Below are 24817 nucleotides of genomic sequence, written 5' to 3' on the forward strand. Positions count from 1 at the left end.
AATATGGATAAATAGGCAACATTCTTTGCATGCAACCAACTGCTCACCAACTATCGTGCAGAAACAGAAACCTGCAATGTATCTGTTTTGTGAGTACTAATTCCAGGTTTCAAAAACATCTCTAACAGATTCTAGCTTATCACTGCCCTGGTTCTTCTTGCACTCACATTGTTGAAGTGCAATAAATAAAGATTTCATATTTCAAAACCTTTTTTTTTTTTTAACGTTCTAGCTTATTGTTATTCCTAGTTTTTCCTCTTGCACTTACATCTTCAAAACATAACTACTGAAAACTTGGACAGCTCATACTCTTGCCAAAGGGAGGAGAGCCATTTTCTTTGTGCCATAATTGCAAAATTCTTCATTTTTAGGTTTATAAAAACTAATTAAAATGACCACGCCAATAAATGTGTTCACTTCTACACCACTTATTTCCTTCCTGTCACTTTTATGAACACATCTGCCTTAGGCATTTGTCCACTTAAGAACTGTATCAGGCATATTTTGGCGCAAAAACATGAAAGATGAAAAAGTAATGTCAATTATTTTTAAATTAGCAAAATGGGATGGTCCATTTTTGCTGCAAAACATGATGCAATGAAATCCTTCCTATTGAATGGCTAATTGAATTTAAATACATTATTTCCTTTTTTCCTTAGATACATATTGCACATTGTCAAGTTTTGAGGTTCAGGAAAATTCACCTAAGACATTAGTTGGTAAACTTCTTCTGTAAAGAATCAGATAGTTACGTATTTTTGGCTCTATAAGCCAAACCACCTCTCTCTCAACCACTTAACTCTGCCTTTATAGTGGTAAAGCAACCATAGACAATATGTAAATGAGTGGGCATGGCTTTCCCAATAAAACTTCACTTACAAAAACAGGCGGTAAGCCAGATTGCTGATCCTGGACCTTGGATATCATCATCTAATAATTTATACTGAGATTCCTTCTGTATGATAAACGTAACCATCATTAAAAGTCCTGAGTGTTATTATTGTTAATCTTCCGATTTATCTATTAATTGTCATACATCTTCCTCTGTCAAAGTAAAAACATTCTGAATGCAATTAAGCCGACAAGGGCTTAATTTCTAGAATATACAAACAGCTCATACAACTTAATAACAGAAAACCAAACAACCCATTCCAAAAATAGGCAGAAGACCTAAACAAGCAATTCGCCAATGAAGACATACAAATTGTCAATAGACACATGAAAATGCTCAGTATCACTAATTGTCAGAAAAATGTAAATCAAAACCACAATGAGGTATCACTACACACCAGTCAGAATGGCCATCATTAAAAAGTCCACAAACGATAAATCTCAGGGTGTGGAGAAAAGGGAAAGAACCCCCCTACACGACTGGTGGGAATGTAAATTGGTGCAACCACTTTGGAGGACAGTATGGAGGTTCCTTAAAAAACTAAAAATAGAGTTACCATATGATCCAGCAATCCCACTTCTGAGCATATACCTGGAGGGAACTCTAATTTGAAGATACACGCACCCCAATGTTCATAGCAGCACTATTTACAATAGCCAACATGGAAACAACCTAAATGTCCATCGACAGATGACTGGATAAAGAAGTTGTGGTATATTTATACAATAGAATACTACTCAGCCATAAAAAAGAATAAAATAATGCCATTTGTAGCAACACACATAGACCTAGAGGTTATCATACTAAGTGAAGTAAATCAGAAAAAGAAAAATACCATATGATATCACTTATATGTGGAATCTTTAAAAAAAAAAAAAAGACACAAATGAACTTATTTACAAAACAGAAGCAGACTCACAGACATAGAAAACAAACTTATGGTTACCAAGGGGGAGAGAGGATGGGAAAGGATAAATTAGGAGTTCAAGATTTGCAGAAGCTGACTACTATATATAAAATGGATAAACAAGTTTCTACTGCATAGCATAAGGAACTATATTCAATATCCTATAGTAATCTATAATGAAAAAGAATATGAAAAGTAATATATGTATGACTGAAACATTGTGCTGTATACCAGAAATTGACATAACATTGTAAAGTGACTATAGTTCAATAAAAAAATAGTAAAAATTTTTTGAAAAATCTTTGCCATTATAAGCTGAAAATAAAAAATTCTAAATTTTCAAATGTGTTCAATGAAGTACGTGCAATGAAATTTTAACCAAACACAACTACAAAGATAGTATCTCCAAGCTTCTTTTATACCTTCTTAAAAAATGATGCAATACTGTTAACCTAACCAAACTTGTGTCTGTCTGCCCACCACAAAGCAAAGCTGCTCTACAGACACCAGGTTGCAGTAAAGGAAAGTACAGTATTTACTGCAGGGCACCAAGCAAGAGCAGGCAGCTCATGCTCAAAAGACCTAAACTCTCCAATGGCTTTCAGGGAAGGTTTTTAAAAGCAACATTTGGGGTGAGGATTGCTGCTTGTGGATTTTCTTCTAAATGGTTGGTGGTGAGGTAACAAGGTGATGTTTTGGGAATCTTAATCATCAACCTTCTGGTTCCAACCACTCTGGGGTCTAGCGCTTGTGGTTGGCATGTAATTACCAACCTCCACCTGGGAGGGGGTCTTAATTTCTGCAGAACTCAAGGATATGCATCAGATTGTTGTGCATATTCCTTGAGAAGGAACTAGGACTCTGCTTTTTCTTTATTTCTGCATTCCATCATTTCTCTAGTTAGTAACTGCTTAAGCCTGCTCTTTGGAATTCAGGGGAGGCCTAGTAGACTAAAGCTTTTTTCTACAAACAAGAAATGGGGGACAATGAGGGGCTTTTTGTACCCAGGAGGGCCCCACAGGGTCCTGCTCAGTTTCAACACTCTGGGTAATGCAATAGGAAAAGTGAAGGGTAACAAAATAGTGATCACGTATTTCACAACTACAGCATTCTTCTGTTTTCTTATTATTTGGAGTTATTTCTTTTAGCATAATTGGGAATGACTATAAATAACAATGAAATAAACCTAGGATGATGGAGTGGCAAAATATTTCAAGATACAGGAAAAAATAAGAACATAAAAATCCCTTAATGTAGCTTAAGACTTACAAAGAAACAGATCCGCATGATGATTGCAAGATACTGTTCCATTAAAAAAAGAATCAGTAAATTTTCCTTTTGTTCTTCAGAAGACCCCTTACAAATAGTTAGAACTGCTCAAAAAGGAAACTCAAAAATTAATACTGAGTAAGAAGGTGACTGATGGTGTATCTATGTTTAAGCATGTTACCAAATATCCTCAGTTATGTGGATAATGTCCTTTTGTTTTGTTTGATGTAGGATGCAACCAAGCTTCAGGCATCACATTTGGTTGCCATGTCTCCTTACCATTCTTGAACTGAGAACATTTCCTGCTCCTCTATCTTTTTAAAAATCTTTTATGACAATGACATTGACAAAAAAAAAAAAAAAACAGGACCACTTATCTTATAGAATGTCGACATTCTATTTCTGTGATTACTTCCCTGTGATTCAGATCAGGACCTGCTACATAATTTTCAAGTCCCTTGTTATAGAGGTGTCAGGAATTTCAACATGGCAACAGCAGAGCATTAGACCAAAAGCAAGGTTCTTCTGAGTGCAAATCCCTGTGTGACCACATAGGTCATACACCCATGAGGCCAGCCTTAATTCCGGTTAAACATTTCTGCAAACCATAGATGACGATTCATATTTCCCACTGCATCACATGAGGCAACATATCCTTTTGGTAAATACTAAATCCAGGCTTCAAACAGATCTCTCAAATGGTGCTAATTTATCAGCTTCTGGTTCTTCTTGCACTTGCATTTGTCAAAGCACAACAAAGACTCTAGATTTCAAATACATCTTGAATAAATCCTAGCTACTAGGAATGTAGTTAATGATACATAATAATTTGACACTGTTCCCAGCATACTATCTCTTATCCTTACAGACTAGCTACAACAATAAAATGTTTTCAAAATACCCTGGAAATCAAAATAATAGCTAAACTTTTAGTGACTCCACAGATGAAAACCTTTATTACCACAGATAAAATCTCATCTATTTAATCATCCATCAAACATGTATTAAGTACCAACTATGGACCTTGGCTATATTATGTAGAAATAAGTATGAGTAAGACACTGTCTGTACTTAAGAATTCCATAGTTTAGGGTGGGAGAAAGACATTTTTTAAAAATCACAATTCAGTTGGAGAAATGTTAGAACAGAGTTGCTAATGGATACCAGGAGAGCCAATTTCAACCCCAGACTTCACCATTTACTAAATTTTACAAACACCCACAGCACATTTTACAGAGGATTCAATGGAGTTGCAATGAGGAGAAAGAGCTGTAGGAAAAAATTATGTAGAAAAATGACAGGTATTATCATTACCAACCATAATAACTTGTTCTCAATATAAAGAGTAATTATTTCATTTGACAAAATACTCATGAGCAATGGGAGGTTTTTTGGACTATAAACTAAGTATATATGTTAAAAGAATGCTAGATCAACTTAATAACGTCACTCAAGCCAGAATCTCAGTCCTCCACTCCTTTTTCCCTGCAGTCAACCCGAGGAAACCTGTCTGGGGGTAGGCTCTGGCCACCTGTAACCCAAGGGGTACAAAACAACATTCAGGATGCACACAGAATTAACACAGCACATGCTTTTAAAATGCAATTTTATGCCAAGATTTTAAATTCTGGAGTTTCTGTATTTACCAGCTGACTTGTGCTTTTCTCTAGGGTATGGGGAAGTTAAGAAAGCCCTAAGGATAGAAATGCTTCTGTACAAAAACAAACAAACAAACAAACAAACAAAACAAACAAACAAACAAAAAACCAACCTGGAGCTGTTGTCACTTTTATGTTATTAGCATTATTCTTGTTGTCAAGTCTCTGTGAACTTAAAAGCTAACGCTCTGTGGAAAAGACAGACTAGTAACACTGACCAACACCACCTCTACCCTCTCCATTTCGCTATGAAGGGGAAAGACCCAACAGCAAGATTTAAAAGGAAAAAAGTTTTCACACTAGGAACGTATGTTTGCTTTGTTTGCTTATTTAGTTGAAACTCAGAAAAAAAAAAAAAAGCCCACAAACTCCTGCATGTCAGTTAAATTTTCTGCATTTGATCAGGTTTGTAAGCACTACATTTAGTTCTATTTCCCTGAAATTATGAGTCTCTATAACATAAAAATACCTGAAGTCCTGTTTTTGTCTGTGAAATTTTACAGCCTCTATTTACTATGATTTTAAAACTGCTTTCAAATGGGAACATGCATCATTGTTAAAAAGAAAAAGGCTGAATAATGAAGCTTAAAGTACACTGGGAAGTAGAAATGATTTAAAAAAAGAAATTCACATGAAGTATACCTGGTTTCCTAATGGTGATCAGGATGCTATGTTTTTCCTCAACCACAACTAATGAATCAGTAATAATCAGAACAGTTACCATCTAAAAAGCATATGATGTACTAAAAGAATAATGTTTTAAATGACTAAACATGCTGTGAACTAGCAAATGAACCTAAACTTTTATATTTCTTATATAAGAAATACCTGCAACAGAATTAGCACTCTTCCAGTTATTTGTGGCCATGTAAATTTTGAAGGAAAAGCCCCAAATATATTTTGCCACTAAACTGAAAATAGATCCTGGCTGCAAACAGTAAAGTAAGAAGCTCAACCTCAAGCTAATCTGCAAACTGAAAAACTGCTTAAAGCTTCCATATGGGTTGGTTTGAGAAACCCCTTGGAATGTAAAATTTGGCCAAATTTTGTCCCTTGAATACAGACTAACCCACATATGGCAAGAGGAGGAACCCAACTGGAGAAAGGTGCAACCATCAGATGATATCTTAATGTGCTCAGAGATCTAGTTAAGCAACTGACTGAGAAAGCTAATCTGGTTCTTTAACTTCAAGTTGGATAAGAATTCTTTGTATATTTATAATAACATCTATGTAGACATGTCATTTTGCAAAATGACGATAAAGGAAGTTTTGAGATCAACTAAAAAATCCACAGGCATACATTCAGAGACTGGGCTAAAAAGAAGACAGGGAAAATCACATGATGGTTCTCAGCATCAAGGCCTTTGAGTACCCCAGGAGACACTGTCATTCACAGGACATCTTTTGTCACTGGAAACATTTCCTTAACAAATATTTCTCCTATGTTAAAGCAAGTTAACTCTCAGCAGGGTCATAGCTATTGAAACTCCCACTAAGTGAAGCACAAAAACACTGCCCAAGCTATTCAGCGTCCCTCCTATGACTGCCTGAACACATCTCCCAAAGCGATAAAAAAATTCTTCCCACTTGTGTTAATGAGTTTACATGAGTCTGAATGCTCCTTAATTCAATGCAATTTTCCAAAAGTGATAGCTCAATTCACCATACTTGTCCATTAACTAAGGGAAGCAAAAGTAAATTTTTTTTCTGATATGGAATAACACATTAAAAATGGACAAATTACAGAGTAAAATATCAAGATTCACACTAATTTTTAATACACATCATTTAGCTCAAAGAAATGCTGTGCTTATGGTTGTATCAGTTTATGACCCACAAATGGCCCTCAGCAATCCCTAACCCCACCCACTTACTCTCCTCTGCTTTTGGTGGCAAGTAGGAAATCAAATGTGAGGTTATGTTGCTGCAGGTCCCTTTTCCTATAGGCAACAGCACATACCTCCACTTTGTATTGGTATCTCTCAGCAATTTAAAATAGACAGTTATATATCAGGAAATATCATGTTCATTTTTAAATTTACAATTTAAAATGTATTTTAAAAATACAGTTTTTTCCCCACATACACAATCCCCTGCCCCTCCACGAGATTCAGAAGCATTTTACTTGATTCAGTTGGCTTCTACTGAAGACTCTAGTATAAAAAAGCATTTCATCATCACCACAAAAAGAAAAAAATACTGTTAAAAAGAACACATAGGCAAAATTAAATGTATAGTGTTACATGTCAAAATAGCGATAAACTTTGGGGAGACAAGAGAAGATAAAGATTAGGAAGGGTTCCACCCTACTTCAAAATGACACCTGCACCCCAATGTTCATAGCAGCACTATTTACAATAGCTAAGACATGGAAACAGCCTAAATATCCATCAACAGATGACTGGATAAAGAAGATGTGGTATATTTATACAATGGAATACTATTTAGCCATGAAAACCAACAACATAATGCCATTTGCAGCAACATGGATGTCTGGAGAATGTCTAAGTGAAGTAAGCCAGAAAGAGAAAGAAAAATACCATATGAGATCACTCATATGTGGAATATAAAAAAAAAACATAAATACAAAACAGAAACAGACTCATAGACATCGGATACAAACTTGTGGTTGCCAAGGGGGTGGGGGGTGGGAAAGGAGAGACTGGGATTTCAAAATGTAGAATAGATAAACAAGATTATACCGTATAGCACAGGGAAATACATACAAGATCTTGTGGTAGCTCACAGAGAAAAAAAAAGTGACAATGAATACATGTATGTTCACGTGTAAGTGAAAAATTGTGCTCTTCACTGGAATTTGACACAACATTGTAAAATGACTATAACTGAATAAAAAAATGTTTAAAAAAAAATATTAGGAAGGGTTCCAAATGGGAACCATATCTAGGATGCTGGCAATATTCTATTTATTGATCTGAGTAGTCATTACATGAGTGTGTTCATTTTGCAATAATTCATCAAGCTTATGACATCTGTATTTTACTATCTTTATTTATTTGTGCATTTTACTTAAATATGCTCACTTATTGTATATTTTTGTATGTGACACTTTAAAAATGGGGAGGGGACTTAAGGAATAAATAAATATGGTTCCTTACAGTTCCACTGTTACTAGGACAAGGTCAGTGGTTCTACTGATTAAGTTTGAGGAGGGTGCAATCATTATCTCAAATAGTGCTTGTGATGGGCCAAAAAAATCTCAAGGCCAAAAATCTCAAATTTAACACACCACTTTTAGAGATCAGAAGAAGAAATGAGTAAAGTATCTCTAAGTCTAGAATCATGCTTTAGAACTCAAACATTCAGAAAAAACAAGTCAATCTATCAACCAACTGAGAAGACAAATCCTTTCCTTGACAATTACATCCAGGATGTCTACAATTTCTAAAGATCTGATGGGAAAGACACATGAACAACACATCCCAGTTTGAGCCATTTAATTTTCACTTGGTCTCAAATGTGCGCTATGAATTTAAAGACAGAGAAAAAGAGGGAATTTTATTGCTTGATTTTTTTTTTCATTTTCAAAAGTTTTTTAGAATTTAATTCTAGAAAGAAATAACTGGAAATAGGCACACTTGAAAGCACAATCTTCATTTTATCAATGGAAAAACAATCAAAGCACTTTAAAAATAAAATCCTGAGATCTCAGTATTCAAAGATGCCAATGGATGAATCAGCCCTGTGTGCTGTGTGTACATCCCCTACATCTGCTCCCGTATCACATTTCTCTGACTGATGTTTCTCAGGAAGTTCCTTAGCTCAGAAACTCATTTAGCTTAAATGCAATGTTTACATAAATTCAATGAAAAGCACTGAACTTTAAAAAGATGGTGTTATATAAGCCTTTTGAAAGGAGACCCTGTGCAAAACAGTATGATGTAAACGATGGCAACCTGAAACCCAACACTAAAGCCCTGATACAGGAAAGGGCAAGCTGACAAAGGAATGGTCTCCATGTGCAGCTACCCACGGAACACAGCCAGCACAGATGATGAGTGCTTTAAAAAAGGAACCCTTAGTGATTCTTTCTCTATATATAATAGATTCTTTCTTCACAAACTGTCATAGAATGGTGAAAAATGACTACTTTCCCAACCATCTAAAATATCTGATAATAAGCTTCAATTTAGATTTTCCAAGTCTGCCTTCATTTTCAAAAGAATACTCCCTTTACCTTTCTTATTTCTGTGATATGCCTTTGATTCTCCTGACCACTCTTTTGATTCTATTGACCACTTTTATGATGAGGCTAAGAAAAATGAGACTTATGGAATGCTATAGACCTAACTGTAAACTGCTCTGAATTTTATGGGATATGTTTTCTTATCTTAGTCTTTTATGAATATAGCTCTTTTCATTGAAATTATGGACAGGATTTCATAAAACAATAAGCAAATATAAAACTTTCCTTACCAATCTTAACATAAATTCAATATAATTCCCTTCCCTAACATTAATGTAAACAGTAAACATGTAAAACAGTATTAACTGCTAAACATACAGGAGGAAGAACGAAGCCTGATGTAACCCATATTCCGACCGAGCGGATTCCTGCTGCCCTTCATTACCAATCCACTTAATCTCATTCGTAGCAAAAATTCTGATTTCTGCATTCCAACTACACCTTCCTGTTTTCAAACAGAAAACAGAACAATTATTTTACAACAATTACTAATAGCCAGGTCCTTACAAATGTCAATATTTTAAGATGTCTAGAAACTACACTTACAGACTACATGTCTCGTAATATACTGAAGAATCACATATTCTTTAAAAGTTAAGTGTTTGAAGGAGAATGGCAAGAACGGGGGCAGCCCTCTGTGTTACACAGATCCCAGTGTGTGTTCAAAATAACGTTAAACTCTTCAGCAAAGATGCAGCTCCTACAATAGAAATGAGCACTTTTCAAAATGTTAAATTAAAGCTCATCAATTTCAAGGAGTCAATCTTTCTGGAAATCTAAACCTTCACATTTAAAATACATAAATATTTAGATGCTCCTTCTTAAATTGTTGCCAAATTTCTTTAACCTACGGAAAAACAGAGGAAACAGGTTGGCAACGCCATCTTGTGGACTCCCTAGAAAATGTTTTCATTCTCTTCATCAGTAGTTTCAAAAGCAATCACTATAAATATTCAATACAATATTCTCAATATTCAAAATGTCACTTTAATTTAAATCAAAGTATTCAGTAAAGGAATTTTCCAGGGTCCAAATACAAATAACTGTAATGAAGTACACGTGTAGATTTGAGGTCAGATCCTTCTTCTAAAGCACTTGGAGTATTTATAGTCAAACCATCACTCTGGATCTTTACAACATCCACAGGAGTTAGGCTGGAAAGATACAATATGCAATAATGAAGTCTGAGAATCTTATACCAAAGGAATTTAAAGCAGTCAGTCAGCAGAGAAGTTAGAATGATTCTCCCAATTTTGTAGTGTAGCAAACAAAGTCTTAGTGCCTTGCAAAACAGACGCCTTTTGTTGTTCATGAAAACTAAATCTAAATTAGAGTTAAGAATTCTAAAATTCGGTGGAACTAATAAATAGATATATACATAGGTCCACTGTATGTTTGTGTGTGTGTGTCTTACAAGCAAAAGTTTACAAGTTGAGTTAGGAGTTCAGGTAGATAGTATATGAAGATGAAAAAACAAGCCAAAACCCCTAAAGGACTAATAGGAAAAAAATGTCCCAGAGCCATGCTCATATGACTTTCTTTAGACTTTAGAAACAGCAGTTTTTTTCATAAAATATTAATATTCTAAATTTACACAGTGGCCTGCAGTTGCCTCACCACCAGCCCAAAGATACATTTTCTTTGGCCCACACAGTGGTTTTTTAAAGGCTCTAATTAATCACCAACACTTAAGATTAGGAAATTCCTCAACATTCCCTACTGTCTATGTTACCTATCTGCCCACCGAACGCATCCCAGCTGTGGACTTTGGTTTATACTTTTTGCTTGTAACTTCTTCAAGAAAGTTTCCTTCGGGTCTTTTTCCTGGTACTCTTTTTTTGGGAGGACAATGACATCCAAGTTCACCTCTTACAATGTTATGAAACAGAGCTACCTGCTTGAGGATTCTTCCCCAATTTTCTGCTTAAAGGTCCTTAATCCCAATTTCGCTATTGGTTGATGACACAACAATGCCTGGGGGTTTGCAGAACGTTCATCTTTTAAAAGCTATGTTCTGAAATGTGAAACTTTGCAACAGCTTTCTGCTTTGCAAAGGGAAACCCAAGCCTACTACTGGTTGGGAGAACTGGGAAGATCTGTGTTAAGGTTTGACATTTTCTTTATGGGAGGGAAATAAAAGACTTGGGGGGAGATGGGGGAGAATACTACTTTGGCCAAGTCAAGTTGGTTTAAGATTTGATAGAATTTTTAATTTCTACAACCCTTCACACCTGTTTTAATAAAATCTGCCCAGAGCATACCATTTTCCTAGTGTTACTAATGACTTTTTTCTTATTAGAACTTTATAAATGGTATTTTTACAACGTAACTACCATAATATTTTAGATGCCTTGTGACAATGATAGATAATATTATTTCTATAGTAGCTTTCTCAGGGGCTACTAATCTTTTAATAATAAGGCATTGAAAAATAAGATGTGAAGACTATTAAACTTCATCTTTGGTTTGCATTCTTTAGAAAAGAGACAGTATACAAAGTGATAATAAATAGTGTTACATATACAGTTCATCCAAGTTTTCAGCAGTAGCGATGTATTTTTGTAATTAGGAAAAAGTTTCAGACGGATATAATTTAAGGAAATAGGTTTGATATACAGAACGTGAGAGTTTAAAGTGAAATGTCTTTCTCATTTCAGTTTACATTACCATTTCTAAGTCTGCCTTAAAACCGTAATGTAAGTTTTGAAAAAATGCTAACTGAAAGTATTTATTATTTAAAAGTGGCTGCATTTTCTCAATAAAAAAATTTAGATGAAATTCACCTACTGTCAGTTCTTGGTCTCTCAATATAGAGATTATTAATTAAATGCAGTTTAATTGTATTTCCATAAGTCTTCTGTTCAAATTTTTAAATAATATAAAATAAGAATTGTACCTTGCCATCTAATTATGGCAGCTAAAAATACATAGTAAGCAACATATTAAAAGTGCACATTTATTTTAAATGTAAACTTACTAATGAAAAAAACTACCTGGGGCAGATCTTGTGCAAATTATCTAACATCAATACACGTAATATACGTTAATGTTTCATCTTGTCCTGGGAACAGAAAATAGCTTATTATAGGACCCCAAAACATTAGACCTCTTCTGTTGAGATTTTCATCAACTTTTGATTAAGTGAAATTATTTTTTTTTAAATCATTTAAAAAATTTCAAATGCTTCTATTTTCCCTAAGGTCAATTAAGATGGTTGAAAAACGATATGAAAGGAGAAAGGTTTGATTAGAGGAGTGACGTCAAAAGGCACCTGGAGCTGAGTGAGGTCTCACCCCAGAGGAACAAGGGACCTGTGCGTGCAGTCACTGCTCCTTCCCTCCCATCCTTCCCCAAGCCGAATCGCTCAGGGGGTGTGAGAGGAAGACTGAGGAAAAACAGCGAGCAAGAGCTCCTCTGCCTGGAGAGACCTAAGAACAGCAGCTGGGGGACAGAGGAGGGGCACACAAGAAAGAGGCTCCGGTTTCTCTGGAGAGTTGCAGAGCCATCTGTCTGGAAAACTCAGGATGACAGGCCTCCAAGTATTCCGCAAGTCTCCCCACTGTACAGCGACATCTGTTTCCTCCTTTCTTTCCATTACTGTGTTAGTAACCTATCTTGTGCCTTTTTCCTGTGCTTGAGAAATAATTTATCCTTTTAACTTCAACTAAAAGAGTGAACTTGTGACAAGCCGAGAATCATGTCTCATTCAAAGAACGTAACTTAAAGTCTCTGGTTCACTTTTAAACTTTGTGATGAAGGGAAAAACACATGAATTGTGCTTCTATGGCTCTCATCTTTAACTACGTATTTTGCACACACTATAATGAGCACCTTTATAACATCCAAATCCGAGAATACTAACAAGTGCCATCCAAACACTTAAGTAGGCAGTATCACCAAAAACAACTTACAGGAGCGGCAAAGTCAATTTCATAAAAAAAATTTTCACAATCATATGAAGTATTATTGGCAACACATGAAATGTCTTATAAACCACCGACTTCACCCTTCTTTGAGGGTTTCAGCACAATCTGAAAAACAATCATTAGGCATGAGCTTTTTTGGTCCACTGCTTAGTGACTTCTATTCAGAAACTTTAAAAACACTTAATGGGCCAGTTTTCAGGTGGCGGACTAATATGCAAACATCCTGTGAACTTGGCTAACCCACCAAGGTCTGAAAAGGAGTTTGAACAAGAACGGGCTCCCTTCACCATCTCCTTGCTAATGGCCTGAGAAAGTCTGAAAGAGCAGAGAACGGATATGAAACCAGGAGAACCCATCATTTCTCTTACCTTTAGCAGGGTCTCTCCACAAGGAGATTTCTGTTTTCAGATGAACAGTGGACCCACAGTAACATTAAAGGGACCAGCTAATCAATCCAGATTAACAAGCCCTGTGTTTGTAGATACCCTGTTTAGTGCCCTTCTCCTCTGCTTTGAAAGTTGAAAGAAGGATGAAGAGGACTTTTACAGGATATCAAGCAGGACAAATACAACTAGAATTTCACCAGAAACTTTTGAAAAAAGTCAAGGTAACAAAAGCAACCAATCACCAAATAAATGCTGTGTCTGTCCTTGACATGCGTCAATACTGTAGGAATATACGTATTTCTTCCTTTAAGGACTGAAAATTTAAGGATCATTAGGCAACAAAAACAATGTATGAGAGATATGGAGATACGCTTACTACTGTTAACTTGGTTAAAGCATTATAAAGTTACAGAAAAAACAGAGAATGCTATATATTTCTACCCTGGAAATTGTTAAACTACAGAAGTATTGTGGTTTAAGAACCATTTTTATCCACTTAAATATTTTTAGAGCACCTACTATGTGTGAAGCATGGCAAGAAGTACAGAAACGAGAACGAATAACTTCCCTTACAGAAACTACCAGCTTAGAAAAGATATGCTAAAGATAAGACACATAACTATTGTGAAAGGAACACATTGACAGACGTCACAGGAGATTCATGTTTAAAATAGCACAGAATTCAGAAGATGAAGGGATTCTTTTAGAATGGGTGGCGGGGACGGGGGGATTCAGTCCTGAAACGTAGGGCAGAGCAAGAGGTGGGAAGACAGAGAAAGGACTAGAATGGAAGCTACGGCAAAGATCAAGCTGCAAGACTTAGCAGCTGACTGGGTACTCGAGGCAAGGGAAGAGAGGACGGAAGGACAAAGGCTAAGGATTTGGGGCTGGGAACACATGGAGCCAGAAGTGTCTGCAGGGGATCCTGACAGAGCTGTGGAGGGGACAGAAAGGCAGGGCTGGGTTCTGACAAGGGAATCGCCCACCCAGTGCTCACTGCTGAAGTCTATGTACTCCCAGGTGAGAAAGGAAAGTGTTCCTGAAAAGCAATGACATTTAGGAAAACAACAAAGAGGGAACTGAGGAGCACTGGAAGGGAAGAAAAGGAATAGCGGGAGGATACAATGTTTTGAAAGACAAGCCAAAACGTTTCAAGAAGAAAGAGGCAATTAAAAATATCAAATAGCGTAGAAAGATCAAACACGAGGCCTGAGGAAGAGCCTCTGTGTACTGGCCATGAATCGATAAAGTACTTCCAAGCAGAAGCAGAACGTACGACGGTAGTTGACAGGAGGCTCTTCCTGACTGAACTTTAGTCAGGCTTCTCTCAGCCCACTTCTTAAGGGCTCAACCTCAGACCCCAGCCTTGCCAGGCCTGCAAAGCCCAGTTTTAGCAAGAACTCCAAGTCAGTTTAGAAAGAATCCACCCTCATCCTTGATATCTGATCTCTCCTGACATCTAATCAAACTCCTCCTCCCCTACCCTAGATATCTGACCACCATGGCCTGCCCTCAGCAGGAATGGGTGGGTCAGTTTAGCAAGAGCCGCCCCTACCCTCACCTCCCCTTAGTAATTTTTCACCCACCGACCACTCCCACCCCCCACCACCAATCTGCTCCTCTGCTGTAAATCCCTACTTATTCTTATAGTCAGAATTAACTCCCATCTCTCTCTCCCTCCCCTACTGGGATAGTCTTGACATTTATTGCAATAGCCTTGAAGAAAGTCTTCTTCTTGTTCTACCAAGTGTCAGAAATTTTTTTTCTTTTACAGTTGTCAACCTTTCTTTTCACTAGAGGATGAGTGACATTCACTAAGGCCTCATAACCAGTGATGATAAAACATGGTGGCCGGGAAGAGAGGGTGAAGACAAGGGTTAAGGAGCGGGCATGCAGGAAGGGGAGGGCTATTTCAATAAATCTCTGAGTAACAAGAGGGCCCCTAATAACTCATGACAGTGCTCAAGAGGGTTCCAACGCTGAGGGAAGGCTTTCTCACACGTACTAGGAGAGCACGGCTATAATCAGAGGGAAACGATCCAGGTTCCAGGGAAGAGGAAGAAACTAACGATACCAGACAGAGAAAAACGAATTCCCATGCTTACTGTTTTCAGTCCTCTTGCATTGTATCTTTTTGGAAACCACCTCAAAGTCCTTCTGGAACAATCAGAGGTATTAATAAGTAATAAATAATTTTTTAAAAATCTTCCCACTTAAAAATACGAGTGCTAAAACTGTTGTTTATATCTGCTCTTCTAATGACTACACGAAAACTAACAGCAACATTCATGTCACACACAAATTTATTATTATGAGAGAAAGATTATACTGTTTTTATTTTCAGACCTCTAAAAAGGTTAAGTCAGCCATTTTCATACTGAATTCCTATTCAGTGTGATTATATTCCCCACCGCAAGGGCAAAACATGAACAAACCAAGCTAATTTATGTGCAATTCCTTTGTACTATTGAAATGAAAAAGAACAATAGTTTAATGAAGTGGAATTTGTTATCTAATTATACCAAATAATTTAGAAACATCTGCTGGTGGTTAGTAATTCTATAGTTAAACCTCAAAGAATCTGCTCCCAGATAGATTTTCACTTCATTCAAGCCTCTGTGAGTTTCCAGTTGGGGAATCCATATTAGAGTATGGAACCAAGGCACGATAGAATGGCACATTTACTGAATTTATTTTTTTAATGAAAAGAACAAAAAATAACGACAACTGGAGGCTGTGTATCATACAGATTTGGGCCTTAAAATTAACTTCCAAATTTAAGAAATACAGTAGACTACTGTAACATCAAATATTCATTCAAACATTTACTGGTATGCATCAGACACCGTGGTGGTTAAGGACAGAAAGAAGAAACCCATAGCTTTCCCATTAGGGAACGTCACCCAATGGGGAAGACAGGGGAAGACAAACTAACCACTGTATCACCACCTGGTAAGTAGTAGGGTAGAGATGTGTATACAGCACAATGGATGCAGAAAAGGTGTAACTAACTCACAAAGACCACCTGGAAAAGATGAGTATTCAAGCTGAGTTCTGCATGATGGGTAGAGGGGAGTGAGGCAAAGAAAGGCTTGCGAAATGATGCCAGAGTCACACTGGGTACAATCTCTTCAAACTTCAAGCCGTTCAGTATGCCTGAAGCACAGTCTCTGAGGAGGAGGTACGAGATGAGGTCAGACAGGTAAGCAATGGTCCCACCTTGACAGCCTTGCATGCAAGGCAGGGAATTTGGACTTCATCTTAATGGTGATGAGGACTCACGGGAGGATTTTAGGTAAGGCAGTGAATTGTTACACTAATAAATTTCTAAGAGGCAGGTTTGAGTTTCCAATTATAGACTCTAATAATAAGCAAGAATAACCCCCACAAAAAAGGAGGAAAAAAGATAAATGTTTAAATTGATTCAAGGTTGTTCACAGGATAAGTACATAGAATGACAGTCCACTGTTACATTTTATTCTTCATTCATTTATTCATAAACTTGGACTGAGCACCTACTGTGTGCCTGGCACTGAGCTTACCCATGAGGGCTAGGGCTAGATCTGATTATATCCTAATTAACCCCCAAAGGAGAAGTAAGCATTGCCTGTTCCCTGAGTTTTTTTTACACTTTCAGGGAGCAACAGAAAGCATCAAGTGCCCAGCATTATCAGAAGTCTGCGGTCTCCACTGCACATCCCTGAACCAGGTCTCTACCAGAGCACTCTCAGACCAAGTCTGCAGTGGCTCGTGGCATGTATTTAGCCAAGCACACAAACAGAAATACCGCAGAACCACTTTTTCAAATGGGTCAAAAGACTTGTGAGATAAACAAATGGAGAAATTCTGCTGATATCTTGGATCTTTGCTACAAGGTATAACAAAGATAACATGAGCGACATTATTTACTACGTGTCTTCAGCCACTGTGTAGAGCCTTACATACACGGTCTCATTTACTTCTGCACCAATGGGAGAAGGGAACTAAAAGCCCCTATTTACATATAAGGAGAATGAGACTGGGACACAGAGCTGACAACTGGCAGAGAAAGGATTAAACATAGCTCTCTTACTTCAAAATCCAAGCCCTTTCCTCTGCACTACATGCTGTGGAAGGATCCTCCACGAGCTTCCCATCTCAGTAAACCTGACGTTCTGACCATGGTTTCTGGTCAGGGCCCTACATACTCTGTGACCCCAGCACTCCTCCCTCCCCCAGGGACCTCGCTGCCCTCACCTCCCACCCCTTCCCCTCACCCCACCCCTGCTCCTTCCACTCCAGCCACCCTCTGCCTGTTCTCAAAATTGCCCAGCACACCCTACCCTGAAGCCTGTTCCATGAGGTGATCTGCCATTTTCACACGACTTTCTCCCTTACTTTCTTCACGTCTCTGCTCAAAACGCACCTTTGCTGCAAGGCCTTCCCTCCTCTCCCTGCTTCATTTTTCTTCACAGCATTAGCCACCTGGCACATTACACATTTTTTTACTGTCTGCTCTCTCCACTGCAAGACAGAAGTTCCTTGAGGACAGGAACGAATATATCCCTGCTCATATTAGGCCTTTGATTCATCCAAAACAGAAGAGTAAACAAGTCACAGAGCAGAAAAACACACCCAGGCCCCAGAGCTACTCCTCAGGGAAACCATGGAAGAGGACACTTGTTTCTGGCTTCTTTCCGCCTCTTCCCAGATGTCCTGAGCTTTCACACTGCTTTGCTTATCACACCGCCACCTACAACACAGGTCCCTCTCGGTAACACCCCATCCTCCAAATAAAACCTTCTTCCACTTTTTCTTGGGTAGTAAAGCTCCCTCAGTCAAAATGCTTGCTTGTTTTACTACTTTAAGATCTTCAGTTCATAAATTACAATCATTCTTCCATGCTCTATGTAGATAAGTATCTATATTTAGCATGTTATTCATCCTAGGTAATATGCTAAAAATCCTGCATTAATTTTAATATAATGGCATAAAATTCATTCACCAGGAAAGGCCTGCAGGGGCAATATGTCAGTCAGGCAGGTGTTTACATATCCCTCAAATGGACATCTACCCACATACCTAGTACAACTATGTCAAATCCTCAAATCATCTCTGACACAGTAAAGCCATTAAAGAGCTGAAAAAACAAAGCTCTGCCTAAAAGGTACAAGAGAGAAAGAACACATTCTGAGGGCTGAAGCTATGTGCTAACAGCAGACATGGGAAAAGCAGGGAAGATGAGCAGTTTAAAGAAGAGGACCCATTCGGTTTTTGAGATGCCAAGTTTGTGGTCATAAAAATCCAAGCAAAGATATCAAGTTTCCCGGACAACATCCTTTTGCTGCGTGCTTTACACCATGAGATATACGAGGTCCAATGAAATCCAAAGGTAAAAAGTTAGAGTGGAAAGGGAAAGGAACCACTTTCGCGCAGCTGGATGAAGCACAATGAGCTGGCAGCAGGCCTGGCCTGACTCACCTTCCCTCCTCCCACTAATGCCTCCTTTGTTGGCAGTAACTCTTTCCAAGAAGTGCAGCTTTTCTAAATTTAAAACAACTATTCAAAACAGGTGGGGGTATTTTAACCTATCAATTTTTAATTTTGTTTTTTGTTCGTTGGGGAATCAAAGGAAAAAGACTTCCTAAGAACACAGGAAGTTCTAAAGGTTCCTGGAAATAAAACTACTCTTTTAAAAGTAGTATCTTCTGTTTTTATAGTATGAGTAAAGTAAATTTTCCCTCTATTCAATCTGACTTCATACTCTCCCGCTGTGATTTTATTAATACCATCTTATATTGAGATACACTTCACATACCATAAAATTCACCCTTTTAAAGTACCCAATGCAGTGGTTTTTAGCATATTCACAAAGTATTCATCCTGCTTTTTTTAAAAAAATATTTTGTTTGGGGTTTTTGTTCGTCTTTTGGGAGTTTTTGGGGGGGGTAATTAGGTTTATTTAGTTTTTTTAATGGAGTACTGGGGATTGAACCCAGAACCTCGTGCATGCTAAGCATGTACTCTAACCACTGAGCTATACCCTCCCACCTCGTCCTGCTTAAATATAAGGAGCTAGATTAGGAATGTACATTTGTAACTTTTTGTCAGACATGATTTTTTTTAATATGACTACTCAATGTAAAATATGGTCACATCATTCTACTTTCTTACTGTTTCCTATTCTGTTTTTTAAATACAGTAAAAAGTCAAAGTTTATGGGAATCATTTTCTATATAATAACGACTTACGATTGGTAATTGGTTGTAAGGCCAGGTGCAAGAATTTGTCTTGCATTTGGGTTTGCAAAGAACATTCAGTAACTTCATTTAGTTTATATATTGCAGATAAAAAAGGTTTTTTTAAATATATAAATATGTATTCTAAGGGAGATACTGGGGATCGAACCCAGGACCTCACGCATGCTAAGCACACACTATCACTGAGTTATACCTCACTCCTCAAATTTTTCAAAGGTGCTGTTACTGATACTTATATAAGACTGAGAAAACATCAACTAACCATATCAAAGGATATTATTATCATCACTAGATGGGCTCTGAGGAAAGCTGCACACACCCCAACCCCAGCAAGGAATTCTCTGTTATGGCTGCTCTCAAGATGAAGCAAACTATTAATACTTAGGTTAAACCAATCTGATGAAAAATGTATAACTTATTATACTCTGTCATTCCTTCAGAACTATTATTATATGATATATAAAACATGATCAAACAGTATTTTTTTTGACTAATTCTCTTATGTTTGCTTTAGCTTAATCTAAAATATGTATTCTCAATGGAGGGTAAGACTGCCCTCAAGGGAGCAAAAATTGGCTTTTGGGGATCAAAAAACTTCCTCCTTTTATGCATAAGGCATATATACATACAGTCCATAAACAGAGTCTCTGTTATCAAAGTTTCATGGAGAGAACTAAGAAAAAATGTCTAAAAGGCTTCTTATGGAGGGTGATTTTTAAAAAGGTTGAGAAATACTGATCTAAAAGAATCTGAAACCCTTCTTGACAAATACGTTAAATTTTTTTAATTACACCTATCACTATATGCTATCCTCAAAGATCAGAATGCTTATAAGATGATTATTTGCAGGGACAGATGTGACTCAGACTGCATCAGCAATATTCCTCTTACACTGTACACAGATGGTGACTAGCAGAGTTATAACAACTATAATTCTTTTATCTCTCCTACATAGTATCAAATCTCCAAACATTAAAAAAAAATTTTAAGCTTAAATACTAAGTTTTTGACACCAGTAAGAGAAGAGATATGGGCAGGTATTTAAAGAAAGATGATGATTTTAATGACAGCTGAAAAGATGAAAGGAAAAGTAGCTAGGCTCTCACCATTGGACCACCCTGCTGCTTAGGTAACTCCTCATATTTTTTGATGAGCAACATCGGAAAACTAAAACTGTCAGCAGAGACTGTATTCAAGTGGGACTTTCCTACAAAATTATCTTTTGGTCAAATAAATCATACTGAAGATATGTAGTTGTCTTTTTAAAAATAAATTTTAATGCCAGGACAGTCAAGGGAAATCAGAAAATTTCCTGTCTTACAAAGAACACTCCATTCCCATTTAACTGCTCCAAAGGACCTCTGCAAAGATGCCCACAGGCAGGTGTCAGGATAGTGAAAGATGCCAAATGAAGCAGCATAATGAAAGGTTTCCATGGCAGGAGAAGAGTCTGAGGCAAGACAGAAAGAAATTACAGTGCAATCCTAAATATTAGAAGTGATCTATGGCGGTGATGATGGTGACTAAACAGTAATAAGAAGGAAAGGAAAAAGGGCGAGTGGGGGCAATGCCAGAGTCAATTCCACCCAGATAGAGGAGAGTTATTCAGGTTTAGCGAAACCAGCTGGACTGTAACTGAGTTCCCAGTCTCATCAGTTGGTCTGGGCTGTAACCCAGAGCTCCGTTTAGCTATCAGTGACAGCAGTTCCTGCCAAGGGCTGATGCTTTCTCACCCAGCTGTCGAGGAGGGCTCTACTGGTGTGGCCAATCAGGACACTCTGTCCAGCACACCAGCTACAAAGTCCTAAATTAAACGATCTGAGACTTTCCTTCTAGACCAGCAATTATTAGACAAGATGTGCTTCTCCGCAAGAGAAGTTCTAACAAGACCTAAATGTAACTAGCTAATTAGGTGCTATAGTTCTGGAACATAAGCTCTCAAGACAGGGACCATGTTTCTTGCCCATTGCTATAGATGTTTGTTGAACAAATGAGCAAGGTAAGGTGAATAATCAAATATGAACTACATTTGGATATTTTTCGGATTTGAGGATTTTAAAACTATTTGTATTGATGCTGATGATTGATTCACCTGAAACATAAAGAAGAAAAATGCTTGCAAATTTCTGAAACTTCAACAATGCCCATTTTCAATTCCCAAATGAGACTGTAAAATCAGGAAGGACTGGGGTCTGGTTCTTCTACCAAGGAATAAAAAGGAAATTTGCATTAAGCAGTGAAGGGGATTAATAGTGAAGACAATAGATAAGGTCTTCACCCTTCAGCTTAATTTGGCAAGTATTTTATTGAGCTCCTGCAACATACTTGAGTGGAAAAAAATTAAGCATATGTAAATTTTAAAAATTGTATTAGGTAATACTAGAGGCTCTCATTTTTAAGAATGAATCTAAGTTTCACTGACTTCCTATAAAAAGAACAATTATAAAAATCCTGGAAAGAAATCTAAAACACAGAGTAAAAAAACTAGACTCAGTTGCTGGCAACTATGCCCTGAATTGTGTCCCTCCAACAAATTCGTATGTTGAAGCCCAACCTGCAATGGCATGGTACTTAGAGATGGGCCTTTGGGAGGTGCTTAGGATTAGATGAAGTCATGAGGGTGGGGTCCTCCTGATGGAATTAGTGCCCTTACTGAGAAGAGACCACTATGTGAGGACACAGCAAGAAGACGGAGGCCTGCAAGCCAGAAAGAGGGCCCTGACCAGGAAGTGAATCAGCTGGAACCTTGGTCTTAGACTTCCCAGACTCCAAAATTGTGACAATAAATGTCTGTTGTGTAAACCGCCCAGTTTTTGGTACTTTACTATAGCAGCCCAAGTAGACTTAAGAGAAGGGCTTAACCAACTAACACACCCAAGAAACACAAGACAGGGTCCTGGCAGTGGTTACTCTGGAGAGGCTTAGATAGAAACTGTATGGAGCTCTGGCTTTGATGACTGATAAGTCACGTTTGTCTGATTTCTTGTTCCTTCCTTTTCCTTACTATTTCACAGAACTTTATCTCATTGCCCCTCTGTTCTAGATTATTAAGCTTAAGTACAGGGGTAGAGCGCGTGCTTAGCATGCACAAGGTCTTGGGTTCAATCCCCATTACCTCCTTCAAAAATACATAAATAAACCTAATTACCTCCATCAAAAAAAAAAAAAGTAAATACAAAGGGATATGAGGTACTTTTAACTAATACTAAGTAGTTAAATAGCAGTTATATCTAAAATAAAACACATTTCTTCTAACACTTGGGGACCACTCTTAACATATTCAAAAAACTATTTTGAATTGGCTAATTTGAGCAAATCTAGTATTTATCTTTAATACAAGAGTTGTCAAACTTGAGTGTGCATAAGAATCAGAGGGCAGTCCCTTTAAAATCCTCTTCCCCTAGAAATGCAGTTTCTGTAAGCCTCTGGGCAAAGGAAGCTACATTTTTAACAGACACCTCAGATGACTGATGAGTGGTGTGCAACCACACTTTTGAGGTCAAGTGTGCGCTGTCATTACTGAAACAATAGTCTCTGCCCACAGATGTACTTTGCTTTATAACAGAGAAATGTTCTTTTAAAATGCAGCCAAATTGGAATTTGTAAACTAAATTCTATTTTTCCCACAAGTTGACTTTAAAATTCTAGAGATACTTGGTTTATTCTGAGGGGTGAGGATGGCTTCTCATACCTTCTTCTAGAGGTCAAATTCCATGCTCTTCCTTTCCTGACCTCCACCCTCAGCAGCTGAAGATTTAATAACTTAGGAATTCATTTAAAAGAGCCTTATCACATACTCCACTTCTCCCGTTTAGCTGTTTTATTCATCAAGAATGTAAGTCTTTTAGAAGTTGTGGATTTGTAAATCTTACCTTTGAAAACCTTGAAAATGCAGACTATCTCTTTAAGAAGCAAAACGAATTTAGTCAATAGCTTTAAAGAGAATTTACTTCAGTAGATCTTACTGCTATGGATTAGCTGTAACAGTATAAGATAAACACTTCAGCAAAAGAAAATAACAACTATGAGTAAGGCCTTCTATCATTTTTAACTTCTGTACCAAAAGAAGTCCACACTTAAGGAAATACTTCGACTAAGTAATGTAGATTAGATACAAAGTATTGGAAGACAAGAGATTTTTATTTTCTTTCAGAGAAAGAAGAAACTTTTTTTTAAAGTTCTTATGGAGAACCAACACCAAATAAGAAAGGTCATTTCTGCTACTGTGGGTATTTGGGCAAAGTAAACAGCTCCAGACTGAAGACTGGCAAATTATGCTCTAGGCTGTTTTGCCACAAAAAGGCCATGTGACCTTGGGAAATAATCTCTCTGGGTCTAAATTTAACTTGTAAAATAAGATGGCTAAATAAAAGTAACTCTGATTCCAGCAGATTAATTCACTCTGAAGTATTTATATCAAAAAGCATTGTGGCATTTGATGCTTGCAACGTGCTTGATTAAATGACATTATTAAAATGTAACTGGAAACTTGATATTGTGAGTAACTTACTAAGACTGCCCTTATAGCTATCAGGTACATATCACTGTATTTTCTTTGAAAAACTGAATACTTTGTACGTCTAAATTTTCACATACTGAGTTTTCTTAAAGCAAGGTACATATGTACCAGAGTCTGTTTCGGTAAAAGAAAAGTATTTTTTCAGTCCTTCTTTCCAACCTATTGTCATTACAGACTTGGGGAGGGGGGAGGAACACCTTGATGTCTTAGTCACTGAAACAACAGTGTTACAGTAATTACATCACAGAAATAACATTTCTTTCCTAAAATATTCATATTCTCCTGAGGTTACTTATCTTCAATACCAACTTTCTTCTGTCTGCTCTGCTATTTGTTAGAGCAAACATTTTCCATTTTAACAAATACTAAAATAAGTTCACCACTTACTCCTGTTTTCATCGGAATATACTGAGTCCAAAAAAATTCCCCCCAAATCCAACAGGAATCAACACATGCATCTGGCAACTCCAGGTAGGTTGGGATGCACAGACATCTTGTTCCAAATAAATAAACTTTCCAGGATCTTTATTTACTGACTTGGAAAACATAAATTTGGAAACAACCAGCTAACTTCGCTCCCAAGTTGGCATCTCAGAGAATCCTCCGTTTACAAGCATCCAAGACCTCAGAGCCTCCCAGCCCAGAATTGGCCAGGGGAGCACACGCCCATCGGCCCTGCCTGGAGAGGAAACAATGGGAGAGGCGCGAGGGAGCGAGACCGGCGCCCCGGGCGCCCCAACTCCGCGGCCCCGGCCCGCGCCCGACACCGCGCGCCGCATCCCATCCCCGGGCGTCCGGGCGTCCGGGCCCCC

General features: G+C 37.6%; 1 protein-coding gene across 3 annotated transcripts in view; it reads right to left on the reverse strand.

The window, feature by feature from the left end:
• CHN1 (chimerin 1) overlaps positions 1 to 24817 on the reverse strand; it is a 188459-nt gene that overhangs the window by 148141 nt on the left and 15501 nt on the right. The gene's annotated exons all lie outside the window — the stretch shown is intronic.

Source organism: Camelus dromedarius, chromosome 4, assembly GCF_036321535.1.
Source record: "Camelus dromedarius isolate mCamDro1 chromosome 4, mCamDro1.pat, whole genome shotgun sequence".
NCBI classification, from domain to species: Eukaryota; Metazoa; Chordata; class Mammalia; order Artiodactyla; family Camelidae; genus Camelus; species Camelus dromedarius.